This window comes from Oryx dammah, unplaced genomic scaffold (assembly GCF_014754425.2).
Source record: "Oryx dammah isolate SB20612 unplaced genomic scaffold, SCBI_Odam_1.1 HiC_scaffold_17, whole genome shotgun sequence".
Lineage (NCBI taxonomy): Eukaryota > Metazoa > Chordata > Mammalia > Artiodactyla > Bovidae > Oryx > Oryx dammah.
The window spans coordinates 4,313,857-4,336,544 of NW_024070201.1; positions in this window are offsets into that span (position 1 = coordinate 4,313,857).

Consider the following 22,688-nt stretch of genomic DNA (forward strand, 5'->3'; position numbering starts at 1 on the left):
AGGATCTTTAAAATGTGATCCTTATATTTATATGACAAATACCTTTGCTATAAAAACAACAAAATATTTCCATATATTTATAAATGCAGAAAATACATTAAAATTAGTAACAAAGTTGTCCAGCTTCCCTGGTGGTTCAGTGGTAAAAATCTACCTGCCAATAAGGAGACACAGGTTCAACCCCTGAGTTGGGTAGATCCCTGGAGGAGGACATAGCAACCACAACAGTTTTGTTTCCTGGAGAATCCCATGAACAGAGGAGCCTGGCAGGCTATAACAGTTTGGAGGGCTACAACAGACCATGGGGTTGCAAGAAAATCAGATGCAACTTAGCCACTAAACAGCAACAACAAAGTTGTCTCTCCCAGGAAGAGGAACTGAGTGTGCTGGGCACCAGGAAAGAAGGGACTTTGCACTGTGCATTATTGGCAACCAGGAATTCTTCAACCAGCTTCATGAATTGCTTTTCAAAAAAAAATTAAAAATTAAAAATTTAAATAGGAAGACAATTTTAAGTGTTAATCAAAAATAATTCATAGCTACATATGCAACTCTTCATCTGTTTGGTAGGTACATTAACACCTATGTTGCTGAAGAAGCAGTACTGGGCTTGAAATAAAGAAATACCAATCTCAATCTTTACTTACTAGCGTGGCGTTTGGGAGGGGGAGGAATTTAATCTCTCTTAACATGTAAAAAGTCTTTTTAAGTGTAAAAATCTCACTAAAAATGGAATGAATTAAAATAATAAATGATACTTAAAAACCGTAAACTTTATCACACTTCAGAGACATAAGTGCAGATTGAAGTTTAAATTTACAATGTAAAGCAAAAACAAGCTTTCATATATTCACCAGGCAAAGTTGTTGTTCTATATAATAGCAGCAAAATGCAGAAAAATACAACCAAACATTCATAATCTTAAAGTTGCTACACACTAAAACTCCATAAATATTGTCAACCCCACTGGGCTTTTCATACCAAGGGTGCTAAAAGTAACCTGGACTGTCTATGAAACATGCATAAAGCATCTCCTTTCTTTCCTAATAAGTTCAGCATCTCTAAATAACACATCTCTGTTAGGTAAATATTTTCAGTATTTTGTATGAGAACTGTTTGCTGTTTGGCAGCCTCCAGAAGATTCATTTGCTCATAGATCACTCAGGAAGAGAATTTAATTTTGTCAGATCAATAAAACACTTTTATTGTGGATCATCCTCAGAGTATGTGAATATATTTGTCATGTAGAATCATGAGGATTTAAATAAGATGATGTTGGTGGGAATGTAAACTAGTACAGCCACTATGGAGAACAGTGTGGAGATTCCTTAAAAACGTGGAAATAGAACTGCCTTATGACCCAGCAATCCCACTGCTGGGCATACACACCGAGGAAACCAGAATTGAAAGAGACACATGTACCCCAATGTTCATCGCAGCACTGTTTATAATAGCCAGGACACAGAAGCAACCTAGATGTCCATCAGCAGATGAATGGATAAGAAAGCTGTGGAACATATACACAATGGAGTATGACTCAGCCATTAAAAAAAATACATTTGAATCAGTTCTAATGAGGTGGATGAAACTGGAGCCCATCATACCGAGTGAAGTAAGCCAGAAAGAAAAACACTAATACAGTATACTAACACATATATATGGAATTTAGAAAGATGGTAACGATAACCCTGTATGCAAGATAGCAAAAGAGACACAGATGTTTAGAACAGTCATTTGGACTCTGTGGGAGAGGGAGAGGGTGGGATGATTTGGGAGAATGGCATTGAAACATGTATAATATCATATCTGAAACGAATCGCCAGTCCAGCTTCAATGCATGATACTGGATACTTGGGGCTGGTGCACTGGGATGATCCAGAGGGATGGTACGGGGAGGGAGGAGGGAGGGCGGTTCAGGATGGGGAATACGTGTATACCTGTGGCAGATGCATGTTGATGTATGGCAAAACCAATACAATATTGTAAAGTAATTAACCTCCAATTAAAATAAATTTATATTAAAAACTAATAAGATGATGTAAGGAAAAGGTTCAGCATAATTTTTGGTGAACAGCAAACACCGTACAAATAGTGTCCATTTAAATAATGTCTTCTGTCTATTGAAAAAGCCATGTTAAGGCTTCTGGATGACTGAAGCATTTCTCTTTCAAATCTAAAATAAATAAATATATATAGAGAGAGGTGGGGAGGAAACAGGAGAGGAAAGGGAGGATTGGAGGATGGGAATGGGGAGAAAGAGGGAAAAAGGAGGAGGGACAGAGAAGGGAAGTGGGGAGGTGAATGGGGGGAAACAAAGGTGAGGGGAGGAAGTGTTGGGAAGGGGGCACAGAGGCATGTCAGGGGAGGAGGGAGACAGTTTTGTGTGCATTATACATTTACATTTAGTCAATTACTTTTTATTCAGGAGAACATCAAGGAAGGCCAAGGATAATTTTTCTGCACATAATTTTTGTTTTATGAACTGACTTTTGCACTGAACCTTTAACTATGGTCCTCAAGTAATTACCTAGTAACACACATCAGGTCAGGATATATCTAAACAATTGTTTTAAGAAGAAAGCTTTGGTTTTCTTTAGCATCTTCATTAAAAACGTACCATGATTTTCCACCCTTTGCAGCTCGATAATCAAGTGTGTTTCTACATAGCTTTATGTGCTAGGAAGGCAAATGAAGTAAATTAGAAGTGGTGCAGAAATCCTTAGGGTATGCACGACAGTTGGAAACAGTTTGGCACTTAATTAAAAGCCGATTATGAGTTCTTAGAGCATACAAATCTAACTAATAATAATAATAATTGCAATCTGAAGTGGATGAGAAAGGCATGATAAACATCTCTGATGTGATTAATCACTTGGTTGAGATGCAATTTTTAAGATAGTGGTTTAAAATCAATTTAAAAAAAAATTACCCATACATATACGGTCAGCCCCAATTTCCTGCTCACTGTCCTGGAAAATAAAGACATTGACATAATTTTACAATTGATGGCAACAAACCTTGGACAACTGTGGAGGCAGTTCCAAGCATGGGGTCTCTGGGGCTTGGCTCTGGTGGCTGTAACTAGATGCTCATGAAAGAAAAGCCATATCTCTGGAGGACTTATTGTCACCTTTCCTCAGTGCTAACATGACCTGGCCACACAGAGCTGTGCCTCCACTGAGATACTGCCTCTCTCTCTCCCTGACACTTATCAGCTCTCTCTCACTGAGGCCCAGCCTTTGCAATTGCAAGGTGACCATTCTGCAGTCTGTGTTTGTATGGAAGGTTTTCTTTTCCTTTCCCTTTCTTTCCACTCCTTCTGAAATGACTTTTTGGAAACAGCACATCTACATCCTTGTCCAGGGTAAAGATGTGACTCTCTTGAAGGACACTGTTCTTTTTGTCACACATCACCATGTGCCCAATTCAGTTTCACTTTCAAGGCCCAACTCCTTTGCCACCACCTCTGATTAACACTCCCAAGAAAACCAAATTCTCCCTCCTCCACTGCCCATAGAACCTTCCATGTCCACCCGAGGGCAGTTCCCTTCTGTATTAGTTCCTTGTGACTACAAAAAGAAATTGCCACAAACTGAGTGGTTTTAAACAACATTTAAGAGATAAATGCTTTCTCTCACAGTTCTTAAGGGCAGAAGATCCAAAAGCTGTATCACTGGGTTGAAATCAAGGTGTCAGCACAGCCACACACACTACAGAATATCTAAGAGAGAATGCATTACTTGAGTCTTTCAGGCTGGGGCTGCCAGCACTCCTGGGTTTGAAGCTGAATCTCTCTGGTCCCTGCCTCAGTGGCCACATTGCCTCTTCCTTTTCCATGTACAATCTCCCTCTGCTTATCCCTTATAGACATGTGATTACATTTAGGCCCGCAGTTCAGTTCCGTTGCTCAGTCGTGTCCGACTCTTTGCGACCCCATGAATTGCAGCATGCCAAGCCTCCCTGTCCATCACCAACTCCCGGAATTCACTCAGACTCACGTCCATCGAATCTGAGATGCCATCCAGCCATCGTCCTTTTCTCCTCCTGCCCCCTATCCCTCCCAGCATCAGGGTCTTTTCCAATGAGTCAACTGTTCCCATGAGGTGGCCAAAGTACCAGAGTTTCAGCTTCAGTATCATTCCCTCCAAAGGAATCCCAGGGCTGATATCCTTCAGAATGGACTGGTTGGATCTCCTTGCAGTCCAAGGGACTCTCAAGAGTCTTCTCCAACACCACAGTTCAAAAGCATCAATTCTCAGTGTTCAGCTTTTCTTTATAGTCCAACTCTCACATCCATACATGACCACAGGAAAAACCATAGCCTTGACTAGATGGACCTTTGTTGGCAAAGTAATGTCTCTGCTTTTGAATATGCTATCTAGGTTGGTCATAACTTTTCTTCCAAGGAATAAGCAACTTTTTATTTCATGGCTGCAGTCACCATCTGCAGTGATTTTGAGCCCCCCAAAAATAAAGTCTGACACTGTTTACACTGTTTCTCCATCTATTTGCCATGAAGTGATGGGACCGGATGCCATGATTTTCATTTTCTGAATGTTGAGCTTTAAGCCAACTTCACTCTCCTCTTTCACTTTCATCAGGAGGCTCTTTAGTTCTTCTTCACTTTCTGCCATAAGGGTGGTCTCATATGCATATCTGAGGTTATTGATATTTCTCCTGGCAATCTTGATTCCAGCTTGTGTTTCTTCCAGCCCAGTGTTTCTCGTGATGTACTCTGCATATAAGTTAAATAAGCAGGGTGACAATATACAGTCTTGACATACTCCTTTTCCTATTTGGAACCAGTCTGTTGTTCCATGTCCAGTTCTAACTGTTGCTTCCTCACCTGCATATAAGTTTCTCAAGAGTCAGGTCAGGTGCTCTGGTATTCCCATCTCTTTTCCACAGTTTGTTGTGATCCACACAGTCAAAGGCTTTGGCATAGTCAATAAAGCAGAAGCAGATGTTTTCTTGGAACTCTCTTGCTTTTTTGATGACCCAGTGGATGTTGGCAATTTGATCTTTGGTTCCTCTGCCTTTTCTAAAACCAGCTTGAACATCTGGAAGTTCATGGTTCATGTATTCTTGAAGCCTGGTTTGGAGAATTTTAGGCATTCTTTTGCTATTGTGTGAGATGAGTGCAATTGTGCATTCTTTGACATTCATTTGACATCTGATCATTCTTTGTCATTGCCTTTCTTAGGGATTAGCATGAAAACTGACCTTTTCCAGTCCTGTAGCCACTGCTGAGTTTTCCAAATTTGCTGGCATATTGAGTGCAGCACTTTCACAGCATCATCTTTTAGGATTTGAAATAGCTCAACTGTAATTCCATCATCTCTACTAGCTTTGTTTGTAGTGATGCTTCCTAAGGCCCACTTGACTTCACATTCCAGGATGTCTGGCTCTAGGTGAGTGATCCCACCATTGTGATTAACTGGGTCATGAAGATCTTTTTTGTACAGTTCTATGTATTCTTGCCACCTCTTCTTAATATCTTCTGCTTCTGTTAGGTCCATACCATTTCTGTCCTCTATTGAGCCCATCTTTGCATGAAATAATCCCTTGGTATCTCTCATTTTCTTGAAGAGATCTCTAGCCATTCCCATTCTGTTGTTTTCCTCTATTTCTTTGCACTCATCACTGAGGAATGCTTTCTTAACCTTCCTTGCTATTCTCTGGAAATCTGCATTCAGTTGTTATTTTATTTTATTATTTTATTATTTTTTTACTTTATTTTACTTTATCATACTGCATTCAAATGGGTATATCTTTCCTTTTCTCCTTTGCTTTTCACTTCTCTTCTTTTCACAGCCTCCTCAGACAGCCATTTTGCTTTTTTACATTTCTTTTTCTTGGGGATGATCTTGATCCCTGTCTCCTGTACAATGTTGCGAACCTCTGTCCATAGTTCATTAGGCACTCTGTCTTTCAGAATAATCCCTTAAATCTATTTCTGGGGATTAGATAAGAGACAAGGTCATTATTTAGTCTACCACACCTTCTGTATCTATTTACCAGTAATTCATGCACTTGCTCAGAGGCCTTACAAGAATTAGAAGCTACCTGAAGGCAAAATTACAGTCTAGCTATTCCAAAGATTCTAACATGTCATTTTGCACCTGATAGGGAGTAAAATCTTAGGTGTCATCCAAAGTATTTAACAACCAGGTGGTCTAGTGGTAAAGAACCTGCCTGCCAATGAAGTAGACATAGAGACACGGTTCAATCCCTGGGTCACGAAGATCCCCTGGAGGAGGGCGTGGCAACCCACTCCAGTATTCTTGCCTGTAGAATCCCATGGATGGAGGAGCCTGGCAGTTCACTGTCCTTAGGGCGGTAAAGAGTCAGACACTTAAACGACTCAGCACACAGTGAGAGTACCAACCAATCAGAACAATGGGTGTTGTCTGCAGGACTGTGCCAGGAGTTGTAAGCCTTAGTTATGGGTCCCAGGGGAAGTGTGTGTTTGAATTGGGGTAGATGGTCCTGGAGGAGGAGCTAGAGCTCCTGGGGCTGTGTTTGTGTGCTCCATCAGCAGGTGTGGTGGCGTTGTGTGTATTGGGAGAGTATCAGCCTGAGAGAAAATACATATCTGTTGAATGGATGAATAGATTAATGAAGAAATAAGAGGATAGTGGGGTTATTCTCATATAAACAAGTTATGGGGAGAGATATTTTGGAATATATGACCCTATAGTTGCCCTTCAGATAGCACCCTGAGGGGGCTGCTTCCTTAACCTGCAACTCACATGGTGGCCCACCTGGAGGAGTGTTCATCCTCTGAATTTATGGGGCCACCTAGTCCTTTCTATCTGGCCAGACCCAACATCCATACCTATGACCCCAGGAGGGGATCGTACAAGAAGGAGCAGAAGGACCAACACAACTTCATCCAGCTACTGCTGGAAAACCACTTGACAAGCATTATTGTGATGTAGGATCCAGGAGAACAGCACAAAAACAAGTGATTGCTCACCCAGGCCTAGCTAAAGGAAATGGAGCTGAAAGTCAGTGAATGACAGTCTCATGCAAATAAGTTGCACATCTATGGATGGACAAGGTGATTGCAAGTGCTCAGGAAGTAGAATGGAAGGCCTAAACCTAACCAACCAACCAACCAACGAGACAAAAAAAAAAAAGACTCACATCCTCAAGGCAGCTCTGTCAGAAACCAAGCAGTGAACAAAGACATTTAGCAATTCTTCAAATGCTTTGACATATAAGAACTGTTTTGTTGTTGTTGTTGTTGTTTTATGCCCAAAGTCAGAGGACAAATTTAACCAGGATTGACAGCTTCATTCTGATGAAAGGAGGACTCTTAAGATGAAAATATCATTCCAGACAGGAAAAGCAAGCATTTGGCTGTTACCAGCGTTGGGACCTAACAAACGCCATGATAGGCTTCAGGGACTAAGGTAGGACTCACTGGAAAAGCTGAGTCATTGCCCAATGAGGTCATCCCCGCGGATGCCAGGACTTGTCTAATCAGCATACTCTCCATAACCTGGTTTGAGTTTATCAGGATGTAAAAGACATCCCCCTGCAGCCAATAGCCAATTAGTAAATACCAGGAAACCCCTGCAGCCAATAAAGATTAGCCAATTAGTAAATAATAGGAAACTCCTGCAGCCAATCAGCCCTTACCAACTCTCCGTTCTAAAACCTATACATACTGCTGTAAATCTGGGCTCGGGGCTCCTTGCTCCACTCCACTGCGTTGGATGTGGTGGGAGCCCTAGCTCGAGCTAGAAATAAAACCCCTTCATGCCTTTGCATTGCTGTGGACATCTTATTCTCTCAGTTTTGGGGACTCGGACTCTGGGCATAACATTTGGGAGCTCGTCCGGGATCCCTTTAACTGGGAAGAATAACACTCTCCCGGTAGAAGGGGTTTCCTCACTAGGAGGAAAGATATCTGAACACCAGTGTTAAGTCTGGTTAAGTCCAGCGTAAGGCTGAGGCCCAACATACACACTGGAAGGCAGCTGGCTCTTGTTAGGCCTAATCAGAGGTGAATTAGTCGTTCTAGCCAGTGTAAGACTGAGGCCCAGTGAGCGTGCTGGAAGGCAACTAGCAGCCAGCATAAGACTGGGGCCCAGCATTTGCGCTGGAAGGCAGCTGGTTCTGTGAGGGATTGGGAAGGAACGTCTCTCCCGACTCCGAATCTGGTGGGCAGTGGACGCCCTTTGGTGAGATAACATTGGGAAGCAAGACAGTAACCCGGGATAGACCTAGTTCTGTGTTTTCGGCTGATATTTGTTTGTCTTCTGTCTGTTGCCTTTCTTTGTGTGCTGGAGCCATTTTTGTTTTTTTGTGTGTTCATTGTGAGCTCCGTCATTATGGGTCAGAGCTCTTCCACCCCTTTGTAATGACTGACCATGAAGATCAGAAGAGTCAGAAGAAGAAGCCGATACTCCAGGAATCCTCTTTATATCCTAGCCTGATTGACTTAGACACTGAAATCTCACCTCTCCCATATATGCAGCCACCCTTGCCCCTACAGTTACTGCAGGTGTCGTCCGTAGAACAAAGGAGGGACCCAGAACCCTCGGCTCTGCCATGGGAAGGGGGGCTGGCCCAAGGAACTCGCAGAAGGACTGGAAGGGGCAGTCACTTGTCTGAGGACAGAAGCCGGGAGGCTCCTTCATCCACCGTTCGGGCATTCCCTGTCCAGGTGGGGCCAGCAAATCCTGGTGGGGAGCGAACATACCAGTTCTGGCCGTTTTCTACGAGTGATTTATATAACTGGAAAACTCAAACCCCTTCTTTTTCTGAAAAACCCCAAGGTCTTATTGATCTCTTAGATTCTATCCTGTTTACTCACAATCCTACTTGGGATGATTGTCACCAGCTGTTGAAGGTGCTCTTCACCACGGAGGAACGGGAGCGGATTCTATCGGAAGCACGAAAACATGTTCCAGGAGTGGATGGAAGACCCACCACGCAGCCCCACCTAGTTGAGGAGGGGTTTCCTTTTATGTGACCGAACTGGGATTTTGAACGCGCTGAAGGTAGGGAGCGTCTCCGTGTGTACAACAAGACTCTGATGGCTGGCCTCCGGGCAGCCGCCAGGAAACCAACAAATTTGTCTAAGGTAAATTTGATAAGGCAGGAGCCAAACGAGAGCCTGGCAGCCTTTTTAGAGAGGTTAATGGAGGTTTTCAGGCAGTATATGCCCATGGACCCTCAGGCTGATGGGTCACGCGCAGCAGTCTTGCTAGCCTTTGTTAATCAGGCAGCTCTGGATATCAGGAGGAAGTTACAGAGGATAGAGAGGCTGGGAGAACAGTCAATACAGAATCTGGTGAGGGCAGCTGAGAAAGTGTTTAATAACAGAGAGACCCCTGAGGAGAGGGAGGAATGAATTAGACGGGAGGAAAGGGAATTTAGAACTAAGGAAAACTGAAGAAATCAGAAAGAGCTGGCTCAAATTTTCTTTGTGGGGATGAGACTGGGACCTGATTCCCGGAAGACTCGAGACACCCAGCTGAAGCTGAAAGGAAGGGAGAAACCAGCCAGACAGACCCTAAAGAGAGACCAATGTGCCTATTGCAAAGAGCAAGGGCACTGGAAAAATGAGTGCCCCAAGAGAAACCTGAAAAAAAGGACTGTAAGAAAAGAAGAGTCTCCCTCTGGTACCCACATTTTATATGCAGGAGAAGATAGTGATTAGAGGGGTCAGGGCCCGGCACCCCTCCCTGAGTACTGGGTAACTATTAATGTGGAGGGGAAACCAGTTGGCTTCATGGTGGATACGGGAGCCCAATACTCGGTCTTCAATCAAAAATTCGGGCCAATGTCCAAGAAGACTAGCTTGGTCCAGGGAGCCACCGGGACAAAAAGATATTACTGGACTACTAAACGAAAAGTGGACTTGGGAGCCCGATGGGTGTCCCACTCATTTCTGGTGATTCCGGAATGTCCAGCCCCTTTATTAGGAAGAGACCTATTGTCCAAAGTCAATGCGCAAATTCACTTTGACTCCGGAGGGATATCAGTCACAGACAGGCTTGGACAACCAATTCATGTTTTATCCCTGGCACTGAGAGATGAATACAGACTATATTCACCAAAACCCCCTGCAGCTGTGGACCCGGCTATGCTACAATGGATCCAAAAATACCCTCTGGCCTGGGCCGAGATGGCAGGAGTAGGACTGGCAGAACAAAGACCTCCCATCATTGTTGAATTAAAAGCAAATGCTACCCCTGTGAAGGTAAAGAAGTACCCCATGAGTCAGGAGGCCTGGCAAGGAATCACGCCACACATACAGCGCCTCCTGAAGGTAGAGATTCTTAAAAAGTGCCGGTCCCCATGGAATACTCCCCTGCTTCCTGTGAAAAAGCCCCGGGGAACGGACTTTAGACCCGTCCAAGATCTTCGTGAAGTCAACAAATGGGTGAGTGACATTCATCCCACTGTCCCTAACCCATACACCCTCCTGAGCAGCTTGCCACCAGACTACATCTGGTATACAATCTTGGACTTAAAAGATGCCTTTTTCAGTTTGCCTCTGGCCCCCCAGAGCCAAGAGATCTTTGCATTCGAATGGACTGACGAAGACAGTCAAACTGTAGGACAGCTGACCTGGACTCGCCTTCCACAGGGATTTAAAAACTCGCCAACGTTGTTCAACAAGGCTCTAGGCGAGGACCTCTGTGAGTACCGGACTAGCCACCCCGACATTGTCCTATTACAATATGTGGATGACCTCATGCTGGCCGCTACTACCAAGGAGGTATGCCTAGAGGCCACAGGCGACCTCCTTCAGACTTTGGGGACATTGGGGTACCAGGCGAGTGCAAAGAAGACCCAAATTGCTAAACAGGAAGTCATTTACTTGGGGTACAAAATAAAACAGGGGCAAAGATGGTTGACTCAGGCTATGGAAGAGACTATTTTACAGATCCCCCAGCCAACGACTCCTCGGCAAGTGAGGGAGTTCTTAGAGACTGTTGTGTACTGCAGGCTATGGATCCTGCGGTTTGCTGAAAAGGCCCGGCCTCTATATGAAGGAAGTAGAGAAAATAAGAACTGGACTTGGACTGAGCCAATGAGGCGGGCATTTCCGGAACTCCAGTGGGCATTGCTAGAAGCCCCGGCCCTAGCTCTCCCTGACCTGGCTAAGCCATTTCAACTGTTTGTGGATGAAAAGCAAGGAGTGGGAAAGGGAGTCCTGACACAGCAATGGGGACCTTGGAGGCGGCCTGTGGCATACCTCTCTAAACGGCTGGACCCGGTAGCTGCTGGATGGCCGGCCTGTCTCCGTATCATCGCGGCCGCTGCTCTCCTTGTCCATGACGCTGACAAGTTGACTTATGGACAGTGCCTCCTGGTCTACACTCCCTATGCCATAGAGGGGATCCTCAAACAGCCACCGGGTAAGTGGATTTCTAACGCTCGCTTAACCCATTACCAAGCCCTGCTGTTAGATGCTCCCCGGATACACTTTCAGACACCTTGTTTTCTAAATCCTGCTACTCTCTTGCCCATCCCGGAGGAGGATGGGCCTCTCCATGACTGTGTTGAAGTATTGGCTGAGGTAACCACCATACAAAGAGACCTCAGTGACATACCATTAAAGGACAGTGAGCTGATATGGTTCACAGATGGGAGCAGTTATATAAAGGATGGGCAGAGAAAAGCAGGGGAAGCCATAGTAGATGACGCTGGGAGGGTTGTCTGGGCTGAGGCTTTGCCCCCTGGAACATCCGCCCCAAAAGCAGAATTGATAGCTGTGATACAAGCACTAGAGAGGGCGAAAGGAAAAAAGATCACCATTTACACTGACAGCCAGTATGCATTCGGCACTGTGCATATTCAAGGCCCTATATATAAAGAACGGGGGTTCTTGATGGCAGAGGGAAAAGAGATTAAGAACCTACCTGAAATACGCAGACTCTTGGCAGTGGTCCACTTGCCCCAGGTGGTATCCATAGTACATGTCCCAGGACACCAGAAAGAAGATGCCAGGGCCTGAGGCAACAGTGCTGCTGATGCAGCAGCCTGCGAAGTGGCTGGTGGATACTGCCAAGCTCATGTGCTGGCTGTAAGATTACCACCGCCAGGGATGGGGACTCTCCCCCGAAGCCCCATATACTCCCCCTCCGATTTAAGCTGGATGCAGGATAACACCAACCACCCTGTGGGCAAGGATGGATGGTATCAGGACCAGAATGACAACCTGTTGCTTCCTGCCGACCTGGGCAGACATCTCTGTACCCATTTACATCAAACCACCCATTTGGGAGAGAAAAAGACTTTGACGCTTCTACAAGCAGTGCAGCTGCAGTTTCCCTGACAAAAGAAAACCATACAGGACATAGTCCGCACCTGCAAGGCCTGTCAGATGATGAGACCAGGAAAAGGACAGCACACGGGTGTAAGATACTGGGGGGGAAAGGCCAGGACAGCATTGGGAGATAGATTTTACAGAGGTAAGGCCAGGCAAGTATGGCTATCGTTACCTGTTAGTTTTGGTTGATACATTTTCTGGGTGGGTAGAAGCTTACCCCACTACTAAAAAGGAGACAGCAATAATAGTGGCTAAGAAGCTCCTAGAAGAGATAATACCTAGGTTTGGGCTGCGGGCATCTACTGGCTCTGATAATGGACCTGCATTTGTGAGCAAAATTGTTAAAGGATTGGTCTCAGCCCTGGGGACCAAATGGAAGCTACATTGCGAGTACAGTCCCCAGAGCTCAGGACAAGTAGAAAGAATGAATCGGACCCTAAAAGAAACTTTAACAAAGCTGGCAATAGTGACTGGCGGGGACTGGGTAACCCTTCTTCCCTTTGCACTTTTTCGGGCACACAGTACCCCCTATAAACTAGATTTGACTCCGTTTGAAATTGTATATGGAAGTCCACCCCCCATTTGTTCAGTGTTTGAGGGAAAGACTAAACCATCTCTCTCACTACACACATTCCAACAAGAGATGCTGGCTTTAAGTAAAGTGCATAAACATATCTGGTCACTGATACGAGAAGTTCATGAGGGTCAGAGCAAAGGAACAATCCCGTCCCATGATATGGGCCCGGGAGATTGGGTCTGGGTTAAGAGACACCAGTCAAAAACCTTAGAGCCAAGATGGAAGGGCCCCTATGTTGTTCTCCTTACCACCCCCACTGCCCTAAAGGTGGATGGAATTGGACCCTGGGGGCACTGCAACCATGTGCGTCATGCCACCCCAGAGGAACAAGAAAAGGCCCCAAAAGAATGGAAGGTGACGCTTCATCCCACCAACCCCTTAAAAATGAAGCTCGTTCGCCAGCTGGCCCCAGACGAATCCCCCTGACTCTCCTGTTGGTGGCCCTCCTTCTCCACTCTGAAACTGCTGGTGCTAACCCACATCAACCTGCTAAGATCACCTGGACACTTCATAATGGACTAACCCATGAAGTACTCAATTCGACTACTGGAATCCCCCCAATACTTGGTGGCCAGATTTATTCTTCGACCTTGGACCTTTGTAAAAAGAACATATCAGTACAGTTCAAGTGATGATGCTGAGACAATATCAGGCAATGTCTCAGAATGAAGAGGAGGATTCCTCTCCATGATCAAAGGACAGGGGGGAATGTTGGGACCTAACAAATGTCATGATAGGCTTCAGGGACTAAGGTAGGACTCACGGGAAAAGCTGAGTCACTGCCCAATGAGGTCATCCCCGCGGATGCCAGGACTTGTCTAATCAGCATACTCTCCATAACCTGGTTTGAGTTTATCAGGATGTAAAAGACATCCCCCTGCAGCCAATAGCCAATTAGTAAATACCAGGAAACCCCTGCAGCCAATAAAGATTAGCCAATTAGTAAATAATAGGAAACTCTGGCAACCAATCAGCCCTTGCCAACTCTCTGTTCTAAAACCCATAAATACTGCTGTAAATCTGGGCTCGGGGCTCCTTGGTCCACTCCACTGTGTTGGATGTGGTGGGAGCCCTAGCTCGAGCTAGAAATAAAACCCCTTCATGCTTTTGCATTGCTGTGGACATCTTATTCTCTCAGTTTTGGGGACTTGGACTCTGGGCGTAACAACCAGAAAAACTTGTTGCAATTCAGTTGTTCCCCAAACATTCACTGAATTGAAAATGCTAATTCCATAAGCATGCAGAACTTGAGTCTTATCTCTTGATACTGTTTCTATTGCCACCAGGTCATTACTTCTGTCCTACACACCCTGAGTAATCTACTCACTGGTCCCCAGACTCATCTAGTTCCAGCCCATCCCACCCTGCACTGAAAACAGTTCCTCTTAAGAGCAGCTTTAAGAACAGCTTCAAGCAACCAGCCATCAATCAGTTCAAAGACCTGCAAGGACTCCTCTCTGGGAGTCAATGAAGCACAAATCTCTCAACTGGGTATTTAAAGCCATCCTTCCTAAAGACTCTATGCTTTCTCTCTGTCACATTTTTTTCCTAGTTCTGGAAGTGGTCTTGTCAGCTGAAAGAAAGCCTGACCATCTTTTAACCTCCAGATAAATTATCCTCTCTTTCAAGAAGTGTTCACTGGGACTTCTTTCTTTATTCTCAGCTCCTGAATGGAAATTCTCCTTTGCCTAAATATCTATAGCATCTTGTTTTTATTTCAACCACTGAACTTAATCTTGCTACTATACTAGTTTATTTTTTCACAACCCCTTCTCCCCTAGACTGTGATCTTCTTGAGAAACAAAGACCTGTTGTTGTTCTGCTCTTTCACCCCCTCCCACCCACTCACATACCACCATCATAGCCTGGCTCTCCACACAGACACTTCCATGATCCAACACTATGTTCATGAGACAAACTGAATTACTTAGTACAGTAAGTCCCCTACACACAAACATGTTCCATCCCAAGACCGTGTTCATAAGTCCAAAAGAGTTAGCCTAGATACCCAACTAACCCAATTGGCTATACAGTGCTATACTGTAATAGGTTTATAATACTTTTCACACAAATAATACATAAAAAGCAAACACAAACAAAAAACAAGCATTTTTAATATTATAGTACAGTACCTTGAAAAGTATAGTACATTGAAAAGTACAGTAGTACAGTACAACAGCTGGCATTCAGGGGTTGGCATCGAGTGAACAAGCAAGAAGTTACTGAGTGGAGAAGGAAAGACAGCAGGAAAGAGTAGAGCGAAGGATTTTCACCAATAGGAGACCAAGGGCAAGCTGCAATCTCATTCATGCCTGATGCTGATGGAATGCATGTTTGCATCTTTGAAAGTTTGCAACTTGAAGAAGCTTTGTCTGTAGGGGACTTACTGAACTGGCTGAAAATAGGCCCTCAGTCAATGGAGCACCACAGAGCTACTCAGTTTTATACCTCAAAGTCTCGATGGTAGGAGCTTTATCTAGTTTACCCATCTTTGAAAATGAAAGTAAAGTCGCTCCTTTGTGTCCGACTCTTTGCAACCCCATGGACTGCAGCCTACGAGGCTCCTCCATCCATGGAAATTTCTAGGCATGAGTACTGGAGTGGGTTGCGTTTTCCTTCTCCAGATCTTCCTCACCCAGAGATTGAACCCAGTAAGGTCTCTGGCACTACGAACAGACGCTTTTACTGTCTGAGCCCTTGATGCCTAGCACATGGTGGGCATCCCATCAACATGTGCTGAGTAAAGGAATGAATAAGCAAGTGAATGAGTGAATGTATCAGTGTAAAGTGAATAGGTAAATATGGAAACATAGAGATGGAGAGGTACCAGAAAAGAGCCCCAGAAAGAAACGGATACAAAAAAAAAAACCAGACAGTCCATGAAGAGTCAAAATCCTCTGCATCCCAGTTTTTTTATGATCCTTCCGGTGCTTACCTTGGAGCTGTTGGGAAAATGTCCAATGTTCTGCCAAAGGAAATAAGCCTGCTGGTTGGAGTTTATAAAAAATATCTGGATGGAATTGTTTCAGTGCAGTCAGCCTGCTGTGTCTGCAGAGAGCCGAGGCCTGGAGGGTTCAGGAGCCCACAGACGCTGCAAATGGTGCTCGGGCTCACGCCGCAGCCCCTGCTCAGTGTCACACCACTCTGGCCTAGCTTGAGGTTCAAAGCTGGAGAGCCACAGTGATGTACAGCAGGGACAGAGGGACAAGGAAATCAACCCCTGTGGCCCCAATTAAATTGGGGGCACCCCAAGTTGTCCAGGTTCGCAGTTTGTAAAAGATTAGATGAACAAACTTGCAGCAGAAAGGAATAGGATCACCGAGGGATGATAACAGTGAAGGTTAATTCATTCTGCCTGTTACAGGGGGTAATTAAGCTGCCACATTTCACACTGTTACGTTTGGATCAAGTAGCTTCTGATTATACACTTAAAAAAAAATTCAAATAGCCACAAGACAATTTCCAAACTGAATCTGTGCCTGCACTCTGGGAACCCCTGAACTACCAATCAACTACTAATGATTGGGTACCACTCAATCATCTTCACAAAGTCTCTCCAAGATAGGAAGGAAGAAGCCTATTGTCCATTTAGCCACAGATCAGCTGAGGAATGAGCAACATGTTGGTTTATCCACTGGCAACTCTTGCATATGACTGCCAAGGGCATGAACTTGGACGGTCATTCATTCAATAAAGATCTATTCCCGATGGCATCAGACCCTTTGGTTGGCACTGAAGATACATCTGAATAAAACAGGCAAAATGTTTGCCTTTAAGTTACCTGTATACTTTTGGGTTAAATACATAAAATCCAAATAAGTAAATAAATATATATAATAATAAACTCAGTAGACAAAAATAAGGCATGAAAGAGAGTGATGAAGAAGGTTTTTCAGTATTAGTTATTAATAGATTAATTTTGATAAGTGTGGAAATCAAAGCATAACTTAGGCAAATGAATAGACTAGACAAATGATAATTTGAGAGTGAAGGGAGTGTGAGATGACTGCAGGTTGCAATATTCAAGGAGAGTCTCCATCTCCATGACAGAAGTGGACCTTGAACTCATCTTTAAATTAAAGATGGCATAATGAGTTAGAGGCTGGAGAGCAGAAAGTATTATATGGACAGTAAGTAATAAAACTTGCACAGTACAAACTTTGGGAGGCTAAAAGAGAGGAGTCATTTCAATAAGCTGAACTGTGTGGAAACTGTTCTTGGGAGGTTTACTTTAACATACACGTTCACAAGTGCATAAACACACAGACAACACAGGCTAATGCTACATGATGCTAAATCAGTGGTTAAGATACTCATGTGAATAAAAATGGGATGAATAAACTGGTCAATTGTGTTCATCATTGCGGTCAGTTCAGTAGCAAGGACCAGAAGAGTTCCTCCAGGTAGAGTTCTGTGTCCTGGAGAAACTCTTCTAGACATTGCCCCATCCCAGAGCTTCGGGGTATGCCCTGGGTCTTTCAGCAGCCTCAGGCTCCAGGGTGTTGATGGAAGCTACTGAACACTGACAACATCATGCCTCAAACCTGTTTATCTTCCTTGAGAAGAAATGGTGTGAATTGTTTTTTCTTGTATACATTTTGCACACAGTGGCTATTTCATATATACTTACCTTATAAGCAACACAGCTCCTAAAGAGTTGATAGAAGGACCTTGAAACATTTCTATAATGTATAAAATTTCTATAATGTTTCTTTTAATTTTGAGTACATTTCGGTATAATCTCTCTCTCCAGTCTTATAAGCAAATAAGAAATCTAAGAGAAGAAGGTGTTTCTTATATAGAATGAGCTTCTGAAAATGTGGGAATCATATGCCAAGTAACTACTATTTGTGTACTTCTAACAGCTCGTTTCCAACAGTAGCTTCCCAGTGAACCGTGCATCCTGGAATTCAGGCTGTGTGGTCCTCTTTCTACAAATCTCATCTGGTTCCAAATATGAGGGAAAAGTGATACAGAGGTAAATTCAGAAGAAGTCTTGCAGTCCTTGCCTTAGTTTCTTGGAACGCCCATTCTGCTGGGAGTCAGCTCCTGCATGTGAAGTCACTACTTCACAATCCTCCACTGAGAGGAAGCCCAGATTAGCTATAAGGAGAAGCAGCAGGGAGAAACAGATCAGTCCAGCCTCAGCTACTCTACCCCAGCCATGCTAGCCTGGCTGCTACACATTCTAGCCCTAGTCTAGAAGCCGTCTTGATCATCTTGCCCAGTGTTATGTTTAGATGTCTCAAGCCACAGTCAAGGTCTAACTGTACCGTTTGAGACACTCAGCTAAGTCTAGTCCACCTACCAAATAATAAAATGTAAACATCATTTGCACAGGGGTTCCCAGCCTCTGGAATCTAATGTCTGATCACTTGAGGTAGACCTGATGTCACCCCAGATTCATGTGTTGAATCCTCAGTGTGATGGTATTTGGACATGGAACTTTGGGGTGGTAATTAGGACCTGAGGGTGGAATTCTCATGAATGTGAATAGTGCCCTTATAAGATCCTGTCCATGATGCCAGTTGTCTTGCTGATCCTGCTCACAGTGCCAACTGTCTCACTGTATCTCTCTGTGCCTGTGTGCACTGAACCCAGGGTAGGCAAGGCAAGAGCAGAGGAGCTGGAAGAAGACTCAAGGAGCCATGGGAACTGCAGACACGTTTATTCTCTCCTGGCTGGAATGTAGTCATAACACAGTCATAGCACAGCCTCTCTCCTGGCTCATGCAGCAGCCATAACATACCCATAATGTAGCCATAATATAACCTCACATAACATAACCATGATGTCACTCCAGCGTAGCCCTGGTACAGCAGCAGCCAGGACCTGCATGATGAAGCTCACAAGGGTGAACCACACAAAGCAGCCTGTGACCAAGCAATTACCTCGTGGTGTGCATGAGCAGTCCTATATGTGATCTCAGCTGTTACACAACTGTGCAAAGTGAGAGGGCATGAGAGCGCAGGGTGAGAGGGCATGAGAGCGTGGGGTGAGAGGGAGTAAGAGTGCAGGGCAGGAGAGACTGACTGCTGCCATCTCATTAACTCCCGACAGATCTCTCTCTCTCTCTCTCGAACACAAGAGGACATAGCACTAAGGCCTTCAAACCAGGAAGAGGCCCCTCACCAGGAACTGATTTGGTATACTCCTTGACCTTGAACTTCACAACCTGCTGAATAGTGAGAAATAAATTTCTGTTGTTTAAGCCATCTATGTAGGCTATGGTACTTTCATTACAGCAGCAGGAATTAACTAACACACTGTTTATTTTAAATATTGGAAATCAGGGCTCAAAATAATAGCCAAAACCTAGAAATTCCCCCAAATGTTTAACCATAGTAGAGTGGGAGAATAAATCGTACTGTACACAAAAAATACAATACTGCATATGACAATAAATAGTCTATAATGCAATCCAAAAATTGTTTTATTAACATAATATGAATGAAAAAACAGATCAAAGACTACATGGTATGTGATTCATGTTGCAGCTTGAAAACTAGCAAAGTGAATCAATTGTGTTTAAAGTCATTATAGTGTTTAACCTTGTGGGTAGGCAGTGGTGGTTGACTAGAACAAGCCATGGGAAAGTGGGTCTTATGTATGGATGATTCTGTTTTGTGATCTTGATGCCTTTCACTTTCACAAAGTTATGCAGAGTCTGTGAAAACTAGTTGTGAATATTAAGTATATTTTATATATGTACATATGTGTGTATTATACTTTAGTAAAAGCTTAAACTGAAAAAGGTGGGGTAAATGAACTGTGAGTATCCTCAGTAAGAATCAAAGCATATTTTCAAGTCTTGTTTCTCTGACTTCAAATACTGAGCATTTTTATTTCTGGGAGCTTGACCTCCCACCCAAGCTCTCAGTTGCCGGGGTCCAGCCCCGGTGGATCCAGGGAATTCGAAGGTGGGGACGGCGTCGGCGTCTTTGGAAAAATACATATTTAATTACAGATATAGAGAGAGATTAGAAACGGATAGTGTAATAGGAGAATTAGTGGAGAAAAGAGGCTGAATTTCAGCCAGAGAAACAGGAGCAAGAAAGAAGCGACATGGTGGAATCAGTCTTTCCGGAAACTGATCCGATTTCTTTATTTTTGGGTTTGCTTATATACCTTTTGTTACACATAGGGATGAATACAGAGTCACGGGGTCGGGGGGTCTTAGGGATATTACATCATCTTCTGGCCATGAGTGAGACCTGCTGACATTCTATGATCCTTTCTTTCTGATAACCAAAAACCTTATTTCTTAAACCAGGCACCACCCTCCAGATAAAGTTGCATTCCTATAGGGTGAGGGTGTAGTGAGTTACAATCAAGAAAGGAATTTATTTAACCCAAGGTTAACATGATTAATCTTAAAGGTTAATGCTTATCTCTCCTATATGCTTAAAGATTAATACTTATTTCTCCTATATGTTAGTTATATTCATTATAAGGGCAGGGAACATGGAAATTTAGCAGCAAACATCAGCCTAACAAATGAAAATCCTTTTACCAATGCTCCCTTTAAGATCTATTTAGTCTTAAGATAGCGATAAATTTACATTTTTACATAACAAAGACACAGTGATTTATAACAAAGCACAGTGATCTATTACAAAAGAGAAAATCCATTAACTGAAAAAGTCTAGTATTGCTAACATCAAAAACTACTATATTTCCTTTTCTATATTCCAAATACATTGATTAATATGTTCCCAGGTGCCTAAGGATATGGAGGCCTGGTGGCAATCACTGACTCAATGAGAAGAAAAAGCCCTATGCTAATTAAGACTCTCAAAATACTCCAAAACTCTCTGTGCTGTTTATGGTTGAGAGGTAGTAAACAATCATGTGGCAGGAGTATGGATAATCCTGTCACACAAGCTAGTCTGTCAGCAGAGAGGTTTGACCTGAGACATCCTTGTCACACCCAGAGCAGGGAATTAGCAGCAATTATTGACACAACAAATGAAAAACCCTTCACCAATATAATTCCTAACCAACCCACTATACTAATAATTTCCAACTCCCCAAAAGAATTTGCCTTTAGTAAGTCTAAAACATCTCGTGCCTCTCAGATTGGGAGGCTGTAAACAATCACATGTGGCCGGATGAACCTATACAGGCGGGCTAGATAACCTTCAGAGGAGTCCGTAAGCTGAAACACTCTTGTCACGCCCAAGAATTTTTATTGCCTTGGAGCTGCAAGTTAATTCCTTCTCCAAAAGAAACGGTTATGGGGGAGAGCCCCCTGTAAAGTCAGAGGTGTAGACAAGAGCATAAAACAGACTGGTTTTGGGGTAGACGCTCAGGAACAGGGGGTTTCCTGAGGCTTGATCATGCCTTTGCGTATGCCAAGCCTCGTTCCTCATGACCTTTGCCATGGGCGGAGTTCCTCACCCTGGCCCCCAACACTCAGTAAACTGTATATGTGTATAAATCTATAAATATACTCCAGGGACTTCCCTGGTGGTCCAGTGGCTAAAATGCTGCATTCCCAATGCAGGGGGCCTGCATTTGGGGGCCTGGGTTTGATTCCTTGTTGGGGAAGTAAGATCCCACATGCTGCAGCTAAAACAAACGAAAAAAGATCCTGCATGCTGCAGCTACAACCCAGTGCAGCCAGATAAATAAATAAAGTATTTTAAACAAAAATAAAATAAAATAAAATAAATATACTCCAACAAATAGGTCCCAATGATCCTCCACAAAAGTAATAACTAATATTTATTGCGAGCTAATAATCCAAGCATTATCTAGTGCTTTGCATGCACTGACTCATTTAAAACTTATAAGAATACTACGAAGTAGTTATCACCACCCTCACTCTCATCATCACCATCCTTACCCATATCTCAGATGAGGACACTAAGGCCCAGAAGTGTTAGACAAACTGACAAATAGCTCATAACAGATCTAAGATGGGACCCAGGAAATCTGAGCCAAGGCCCCCTCCTCCTCCTCTCTGTGCTGTTTTCCTAGTTCTGAGAAAGGTCCTCTGGATGCCGGCCACGGGACCATCTCCTCTCAAACCGAGTGCATGCACACACATATCTCTGGGCTGTATGTACCAGGTGTTTCAATACACTCCATCATTTTGGATCTCATCATAAAGAATCCTGTTGTGCAGCTCTCTTCCACCATTCATTCATTTAAGAATTCACTCATTCATTCATTCAGCTTTCTGGGTTTTAGCAAGTGTGGTCCCAGGTCTCTGCACAAGTCTCACCCACTCCATCTCACAATGTTATACAAATCTGCTCACGCTCTGTCTGTGGTATCTTCAACCAGCACAGACCCTTCTTTAAGTCCATACAAAGCACTATATATTCAGTTGCATTTTATTGTTCCTTACAACAAATCCTTAAGGAAGAAGTCATTATTATTGACTTCCCTTTACAAATGAGAGAGAATTCAATTTTTGCATTTTTGGTCAGACTTCTTCACCAGATTATCACTTGGAAAACTTTCTCCCCTATAGGGAAGCAGCCAACACAAGGAGGAGATCTCAGCCCGTTCCATGCAGTTTTGGTACACTGGTTTATTTCCATCAACCTTGGGAGTGTTATAAGTAATTTATTGATAAAGTACCAAAGCTTGCAAGCAATTTACCATTAAAAAATAAATGTGCTCGGCTTCAAAGTTATCTCTATGAGAAATCAGCTCATTCTTGCATCTCTGTTCATTGCGCCAACAAGAAATCTCTCTGTGCTGAAGCCCAGAGGAAGTTACTGTCAAGAATGGTGACTTGTCCAAGGCCATACAGGGTCATAATCAGTATTAGAGGTAGATCCTAATTCCCTAGTCTAGGGA